Below are 10,100 nucleotides of genomic sequence, written 5' to 3' on the forward strand. Positions count from 1 at the left end.
AAAAAAATCCTCTTTTGCAGCTCAATAGCACCATCCACTGTTGAAGATCTGCATGTCAAACAAACAACTGTACAAACACTACAAATATAGGAGATTATTTATTAAAAGCTTGAAGAAAGAAAAAATCATGCCTGTTGCTCTTCATGTGTTGAACTTCAGGGACTTACAATAGTGGAGGTGGAAATTGGGTTTATATACACGTGAAATATCAGCTCTAAGAATAGTTGATATTTCTATTCAAAAGAGTCAAATCTAATGAATACTATGTAATGATAATATCCAGTAGTTGATGTACAGTATGAGTGTGGATGTTCTCACTGTGGTTGCTCGTGTCCCAGTAGGCGCAGTAGTAAACTGCAGCATGAATGGGTTTTGTGTTGCTCAGTTTTAGATTATAGAGCTGTGTTCTGTCCACAGTGAAGTCATTTGCTTGGGGATTGTTGGTATCATGAGTAAAGCTACCGCCTGCATTGATATACAGTAATCTTGATGTAGCTTCACCCTCTCTCTTTTGCTACCAATGGATATAATTCCAAGACTGCAAATCGGTCACTTTGCAGGGGAGATATAAGTTTTTCCCACTGCTTTGACCAACATCTGTTGACCTTGTTCCAAAGTTACTCCCAGAACTGCTGCTTTGATTGGACAAAACATTAAAAAAAACATAAAAAACAAAAACAAAACATCATAAAGGCTTAATTTTACATGGCACCTACCTGGGATCTCTGAGAGAAGGACAATATAAATGTATGCAAACATCATAGTTGAAAAAGACGCTTGGAGAGTAATGCTCTGTTTTATGTTGTACACAGCCTTATATGGCATTCAAATACAGTTTGCTGATGTCATTTCCTGATTGTTTTCTGCACAAAACATTTAATTTCAGTCATCATGTTTCAGTCTAGTTGATCTAAACTTGAGTAACTCCCATTACCTGTTTTCACACTTGCATTATTTTTCAAAACATATGCTACACTTTAAAATAATGCACACATTTTAAATATTAGCAGTGTGCATTGTTTTCAAACAATTTTAAAAACAATATGCATAAGTGGATTGGGAAAACAGGGTATTATGGAAAGGCCTCAAACATAGAAGGTCCCTGTCATGTTTTCTTGAAATTCTTCATGAATTACTTCCATGACATTTAAAATTATGTATTGTGTTTAGCATTCTGAGGCGATTAAAAAAATTTAATGTACTTGTTTAAAAAAAGCTGACCAATTTGTCTCGCCTTTTACAAACTTAATAAAACTCCTTGTTTGGAACTTTTATTGGAATAAAAATATTCTGTTCAATAAACTGCTTTAACTTCATTTTGTTCTTCACACACCATGTCTCATATTTCTTTTGAGTCATGATCTTCACTGACACTTTTTTCTTATTTATATCCAAGACATTCATTTTTGATAGAACTTTATTATAGACAAAACATTTGATAGTGGAGGAAGTGATGTCACAGCTGTGGGACAGTTGTAATTAGAATGTACTGCATGATAAAAAACGTATTTAAAAATAAATTTCACACAACAAATGGTCAAATGATGATTGATTAACTAAGATTATTGTAATGTAAAATCTTTTTCAATAAATTAAAAGTGAGTTTGTGATGAGTGTAAATTAAAAAAGAAAATCTATACATAAAAGGCATTTTAGAAACGTTTACAAGTGAAGTCATGTATAAATATTACCTTCATATAACAGAAAGAAAATGCTTTTCATTTTAATAAAGATTAACCTATGATAGGCTATAAAGATATAGATTACAGTTGAATAAACAGTTTTATTGTTAATATTTTTATTGTTCTATTGTTAACAGTCTCTGTGTATGGTAGGCTACAGTCTCTATTTTGTATGTTTAGTGAAATATTTGCAACAAAAAGCAATGCTACACAATTAAAAAAAATATTCCGCATGTCTCCCCCTTGCTGCTATTGTTCCACATAAAACCGCTTTGATTATTAAAGCAGGTTTTTGTAATGATTTCCTCTCACAGTTAGCACTGTGTTATCTCCAGTCCAGAGCGCGCAGAAATATGATCCTGCATCGTCGGACTGCAGTGTTGAGATAGTCAGTGACACTTCCTTACCACTCACTGATCCAGCATATCTTCGAGGGACACCCTGATCGAGTATGGGTTTTGACTTTCCACCTTCGAAATACATTAATCGTTGGAAAGCTCCCCCTGACTGAGCTCTGTACCAGTGGAGAGGGCTGGACTGAAGCGTCGATGGATCCACAATGCATCTGATTCTCGCAGCTCTACCCCTTTGCTTTAATATCACACGTTCAGGATGCGTAGGAATATTTTGTCCATTTAAACAATCTAAAACCATAAGAGAAACAATTAAAATGCGCATAAACAGGTAGGCCTATCTGAAATCCTAATGACATTTTTAGCATAGACCTGTGTAAGTAGACATTCGGTGTCTTTTAAAATGTGTCATCAACAACGAGTTATTCGGAGCGCACTAAAATAGAAGCGAAGCTTATTGGAGAAAATAGGCATATTATACAGCAAAATAGTGTTTTGTTTAAAAGGTTTTAAGATAGTTGACAAAAAAAAAAAAAGCCTGTGCGAGACGAACCCCTTAAATTTACTGACGGAAATTCCCTTTTTTAAAAGTCCAAAATCACTAAATAATCTTGACTGAGAAATGTTAATAATTATAATACTTAAATCTCACCTATCAAGATTACTAAGAACACAAATGTGATCATTCCAGACATCGCCATGTCTACATCTGTCATCCAGGAGTTTGATGAATTATGAACTGCATCTGCCAATCAGAAGATATGATGATGTCCTTGTGGTTTCCTCTTTATCTCATCGTCATCACTATCACAAGAAGGTTTTTCACACAAGTTAAACCAATCATGGGTTAGGCAACATTAAACATGTAATTTAACCCTGGTTTATTAAAAGCTTCTCCAGAGCAGATCTCACAGTAAGCGGCTCTTCCTCAGTGGCACTCGGTATAAAGTGGCTTGTGTGGATTTAAACAGATGCTGAACAGGTGAAGATGTTTCACAGATTGTCTGTGTTGACAAGATGCTCTGAATAGGCTAAAATTTAGTTTAAATCTGTGATGTAATTCAGAATACATTGGTTGAAAAATTCACAATGTAGTTTAAAAAGTGATTGGCTATTTTTAAATTGGTCACCGAGATCAACTTGAGAGAGAAAAAAGCTCTTTATTTTTTGCTTTTATTTGTAATACATTTGTTCAATTAGACTAGAGTTCAATATATTTGTGGAATGTCTGTCAGCTTCAGAAATGATTCAGAAATGACTTAAATACATGTGAAAAGCACATAAAGTTGGCACTATAGGGTTGAATATACTGAATTTATTTTCATCACAAAGGACAAGTGATATTTGAGCTCTTCATCAAACTGAAAACTACAAATCTGTAAATGTTAAATATTTTATTTATATCTTCACAAAGCATAACAAATATGAGATACACCTGACATATTCCAAAATCACAAGAATACAGTGTGTACAAATAACCTCATAATGAACAGCAGGACAATAAAGTTCAGATCTGAACAGATCCAAATACCTTCATCCAGTTATTGTGCATATGCAGCTTAATTCAAATTGAGAACTTAAACAGAAAGTGACAGATAAATAAATATTAAAGTATATAAATTTGTCATTCATCAGTTAGATTTACCAGTGTAGTTCATGTACAGGATGTGAGTAAATGTTCTCACTGTGCTGCCTGTCCAGTAAGCGCAGAAGTAAACGGCACTGTGACTCTTCTTAGTGTCACTCAGTTTTAGATTATAAAGCTTTGTTTTGTCCACTGTGAAATCACTTGCTTGGGGATTGTTGCTATCACGAGTGACAGCACCATCTTTACTGATATAAAGCAGTCTTGACGGGGCTTTGCCGTCTTTTATTTGGTACCAGTGGATATAATCTGAAGAGCTCAGACCGGTCGCTTTGCAGGGCAGATACACGGTTTTGCCCTCTGCTTTAGCCACAGCCTTTGACCCTTGATCCAAACTCACTCCCAGAACTGCTGCTTTGACAAAACCAAATTCATTACATTTAAATCAGTTCATTTTTTTATAGCTTTATTTTTTTTATAAATGTCACTTACCTGGCATCTTTAAGAGGAGGAAAATATAAATGTATAAAAACATCATTCATCCGGTGAAAAAAATATTATACCTTGCTTGGTGTAAAGCTGTCTTTCAGGTTTCACACTGCTTTTGTATGAACTTAGGGTGCTGTATGAAAATAGGGTGATGATGTCATTTCCTGAAATGGAGTTACCTTAGAAACCATTTTTAAAGAAATTTGACATGTGCCTTTTATGCTGAAACAAATTTCAAATGTTACATTATCCCCACATAATCTGTGAGAAATTTTTGCTTATCAGAGAGATGCACCTTTTTCTTTGAATATGATTATGTGAATAAATGCTTATTTGAATTAATTAATCTTTTATAGTAAGATTCATATGACTGTGTGGAAAAACAAGAGCTGAATAAAAAACTGATGATCCAGATGTTTTGTACAAGCCAGTATTAACCATTTGAAAATTTCTTTAGATTTTTTTCTTTTAAAGGCACAATATGTAAGTTTTTTGGATTAAAATATCCAAAAACCAAAAGAACAATGTTATATATTTTGTTGACTTGTGTACTTACATTATACCAAACGAGTAGTGCTTACCCTGGGACATGTGTCAAAAAGTGATTTATGGCCCCTTTGATTGATGACTTGACAGGTGTGACCTATTGACCTTGAGTGTCCAGCTGTGTCAACACAACCTTTGACCCCGATGTCATTGACCTATGACCTCCGGATATTAGGATGAATGTAATGTTGTTTGTGTTTGTCCATCTGTTTCTGGACTGTGTTTATGAGCGTCATATGTTTTTATGTTCAGGAAGTGGAATGGTGTTGGGGGTGTTTATACAGGTGTGGTGGCCAATCTGTCGATTGTATTGGATGTGAAATGGTGTGGGAATGTTTATAACAGGCGGTGGGAATTTGATGATTGAACGTATGAACTTTGACACGATGATATCCGCATTCCGGCACGTGTCTGTAAATGAAACAATACAAACAAGATTAATAAATTAGAAGCGCTGTTGTTTCTATGAAACCGTATTAAAGAAAGCATATGAAATAGTGTTTATATGAAATAAGATGAAATAAACTGAAATTATTATTAATATTATTATTAAACCTTTATTTAACCAGGAAATAAAACTCTTGAGATTTAAAATATCTTTTACAAGAGGGCCAAGACAGACAGCACATTTAATTGAACATATAGCAAAATACAGTAATTCACAGAAATACACAAAATCACTCAAAAACAATCAGATGACACAGAAGCTAGATCCTTTAAAATACCCTTAAAATCATTTAGTGATACAAACTCTTTTAAATGTAAAAGAAATAGAAATTATATGAAAAAAGTATTTTGAAAGCTTTGAGAAGTTTGTTTTCCAGCTTAATAAAATACTGATTTTAAATAATGCAGTTGAAATATCTATTTTATGAATTAAGATAAAATAATATTTTTGATGCTTTAAGAGGTTTTTAACTTTAAGAAAAGTATGATGATAAATGAAACATATGAAAGGGTTTATATGAAACTGTATTAAATATTACTGATGTTAAGTAACGCAGTTGAAATAGTAATTTTATGTAACAAGCTGAAATAGTATTTTTAAGGCAACTTACCAGTTGAGTTGAGATGCATGCAGTCCATTTACTTAACTGAAAATGAGTTGGTTTCCTGTATTGCTGTGGGCGGGTCTAACTCTGTCTGTGGATGTGATTGGTTTGCAATGTGTCAAACTATTAAAAGTGAGTTAGGGTGGATATAACACCTCTTATGGTTTATTATTGAGGGATGAAAGCTAAATCTTTCTTCCTTCCTTCCTTCCTTCCTTCCTTCCTGGCTCCACTGACAACCTGGCTCCACTGACAACCCCCCCCCCCCCCCCAAAATGACACCTCATTTCTGACACCTACTGAAGATATTCCATTTGCTTTATTTTGTTTCTATTAAGACTTTTACTCACTTTTTCTATTGCATTACATATTTGTAGTTTACATGACAGAGATCTTACCAAACATTTTAATCTTACAGTTTTTAAATTGTTTACACACTAAAAGTGTTACTCTAGGCCTGCTCACTGAATCTTGTCAATACCTTCTCTCTATGTTGCAAGTAACAAAAATAAGATTCTAATGAAGAAACAGCCAGATCAAACCATAAGAGATATTGTGGTCATGTCCAGACATGTAGGGGTTTCCATGTTTCCACATTTCAAGTAATAAATAGTTAAAATAAATAAATATATTTTATAAGCTGTTTTGCTCATGGGACAAATTTCGCTCAGTTAGCACAAACACACACAATTGGTTCTATAAAAAGGAATTTATCTCTAGTTTCAATTAAATGATTATAAATAAAATATAAGACAATGAATAATAACAAATATGTTACTAACATTTCTTTAAACCTTTATAGTTTTAGCTGATGAAAATATGAAAATATAAATACAAATAAATAAATACCATAACTTTAAAATGTTAGATCAAAAAGTTCATTCAAAAACATACACTTCTTTTAAACGATTATAAATAGTATTTATGATTGTATATAACACTCCCTACAATAAACGTGCTACTAAAACAATGTTAAACATTTATTATAGTTTTTAGTTAAATAAAAGTATAAAAGATCTTATATTCTCAGAGAGTTGAAGATGCAACTCCTTAGGCTATATGATGTACATTTATTGAATGCAATAAGTTGAAACATAAACTCTCTCTCACCCTATCTCTCTAACCTCTTCTCACACCAAGGTGTGGAATGTGAGACAGTCACAGCAGTGGGGCAGGGAACAATCTGTGGATACTTCCACATGTGGGGATTCCATGTTTTATGGGGGTTTTCCATAGACATGATTTTTGTAGTGTAACTGTATATTTTAGCCCATACACAAACACACGACCCTCGCAGAATGTTACAGTTGTACTGGTTAGAAGAGATGAGGCAGGTACGGATTTCCACAATACACAATACTTTAATCCAAAAGGCAAGAAGAACCAAACATACAACGTAAACATAACATTAAGACGGACGAGGAGTGAAGGGAGTGAGTGTCATATAAAGGGAGTGCTAACAATAGAGTCCAGGTGCAGGTGATCCGTGATGATAGGGAGATGACGAGGGAAGTGAGTGCAGGTGTGGAGAACAGGAGGATCTTGGGAAATGGAGTCTAGGAGAACAAGGGATCTGTAACACAGAAACCTTTCTGTATTTTTACATTTAAGTAATAAATAAATAAATATATTTTAAAAGCTGTTTTTCTGATGGGACAAATTTTGCTCAGGGGTAAAAATGGGTGGTATTACTATACTTTTGGCCGCATTTTGTCCACACAATTAAAAGCAATTCATCTCTATTTTAAATGAAATGATTATAAAAAAATATATAAGACAATGAATAATAACAAATATGGTACTAACATTTATTTAAACCATTTTAGTTATAGTTTTACCTAATTTAAATGTATATATATATATAAATATGAAAACAACTTACATTTTCAGAGAGCTGACAAAGTAGTCCTTTATGTAAAGATAAAAAATAAAATAAAATAAAATAAAATAAAAGTGAAATAAATAGTTGTATCATAAACAAGACACTCCCAGATCCACCCATTCAGGGATAAACTCCAGTGTGAAATGATGCTTCAGACCCTCACATGGACGGGGGAGTCAGACTACATGAGCCTCTGTGTCACAGCATATGTTAAGACCGCCAACTCCTTTCCAGAGTGAATGTTTTTTGTACTAAATTTATTTCAAAGCACAATCTTAACAGTTTAAAAGTGATCTTTTAATTTTAAAAGGTTGTTTAAATCCAGTCTTTAAAGATTTAATAATCTTTTTATCTTTCTGGAAGTCTGCTGTATAAAGATAACATCTGACGAATGATGGTAGAAACGATTTCCTTAAATTTTACCTAAAGTATTATTTTTTATTTTTATTAATCAAGAACTGTAAAATGTTGAAATCAAAAACCTGTACTTAGTTGTCTTAGATCTTATTTCTCAAAGATTGAAACAGTATTTTCGTCCATGCAACACACAAAGTTTTTGAAAAATCTGTATGTTTTTAAGATAAACTGCGAATGTTTCATTCAATTTTTAAAAATCCAAATGTGAAGGTGTCTGTGTGTTTGATGCCTCACAACTCTCACGTAACCTCAAACGAGGGCTTAACATTGCTCTTGTATAGCTTAAGTTGTATCTTTAAGAAATTCACACATATTCAAACAGAGACCAGGAGTTCCTCTGGGCTGTTCCCATGAAAAAAATGTCTTGAGTGAATATTTAATTTTACTCGTCTTAATTCGAAGAATTATATTATTTTAAACTTCAAATAAAAAAGTGGTCATATGTTGTCATACTCTTATGGTGTGCCTGAACTCAACATCTGACATAAGTGCAATACTAGATCATGGCTACTGCAAAATAAGTTACATTCAAAAATTAACTTTCACTGTTGTTAATTTCACTCAATCCATCCCTGTTCACATTACTAAAAAAATTAAAGAAAAAAGAAAAAAAAATCATGCAACTACATGAACTTAATGTAACTGAGTTGTTTTTACTAAAAATGAATATTGTCAGGTTTACTTAAGTGTTTGTTCAGTCAACTTAACATTGCCGAGTGAAACACACAAATTAATGTAGACATAACTAACTGGGCAGTGGATCCGTAGTTCCCGGCATGCTTTGCAAGGGTCTGCATTAAGAGAGAAAATTTTCCATTTTTCAGTAAAGGGGAATATGTTGGTTGTTTATGATAGTGTTTCATGTTCATTTATGTTGGACATTTAGAGAAGTTTCTGTAATGTTTTTGAATTTTGCGGTTACCATTATGCAGAAGAGTGTCGCCTGTGTTTAGGCTGTGTGCACTCGTATATGCATGTTTAGGTTGGAATTCTTGCTCGCAGTTCAATTGAGTTTGATCAATGAGTTAATTTTGAGTGCATTTTGTATAACAAATAGGTAATTCAATAAGGTAAATTAAGTCAATAAATATATTCACCATACATAATAAACATGACATAACAATAAACTGCACATATATATTATGTAACTGACAAATTCAAATGATTTGTATTTACTCAGACATTCTGTCAGCTTTAAATTGTTATTTGTACAAATTACTCAATATAGTTGCGACACTTTTCATTTTTATTTATTTTATTTTATTTTTGTAAAATTATTTTATTTTGAATGTGGTCTTTATCAGTGTGGAATACCCTTTACTGAAAATATACAAAAATGTATAATATCGGTTATCTACTCAAAATAGATGTAGAATTTTAAAAATGTTGATGCGACAGTTTGTCTGTTGGTCGCAGTGATGACTCTAGCAGGAAGAATGCCCTTTGACACCCAGCGTTTTTGCAGGGTGTTAAACACCCTACAAGGTAGTCATTATTTGTCATTCATACTGTTAAAAACTAGCGTATGATGTCTGTTAAATATGTTTATTTGTGTTTAAAAACCTTTTAAGGTGAAGTAGGTCACACAAAGCCATCTGATTTTACTTTTCTTATTTCTACAAAGTTTCAATTCCTAGTAAATATTAATTAAACATATGATAAAACAAGAGAATACTGTTGACAAATATGTTTTTTAAGAAATAGGGATTACCATAGTCCAAACAGTTCCTCACATAATGACACCATTAAGGAAGGCCGACACATCTACTGTCTGTATGTGTGTGTGTGTGTGTGTGTATGAATGGATGTACTGGCCAGATGAACTGCCGCTGTCCATGAGTAGCTAGTTTTACCCCAAATTAAATATTGTATTACACTTTTTCTTCATACCTGTGTTCTGACACAATGTCATTAATTAGTGCTTTTTGTTTTATAAAATGTTCACACTACTTTTATCACAGCTAAACCAGATAACACGTCATTTTTCTTTTTGACAAACCCCCATTTCAGATCCAACAGTGAAGTGGAATAGGTCTTATTCTCAAAGTTTTGGAATTGATGCAAACATGCGATACAGGTATCTGGCTAAAACCT

Source organism: Chanodichthys erythropterus, chromosome 16 (genome assembly GCF_024489055.1).
Source record: "Chanodichthys erythropterus isolate Z2021 chromosome 16, ASM2448905v1, whole genome shotgun sequence".
Classification (NCBI taxonomy): domain Eukaryota; kingdom Metazoa; phylum Chordata; class Actinopteri; order Cypriniformes; family Xenocyprididae; genus Chanodichthys; species Chanodichthys erythropterus.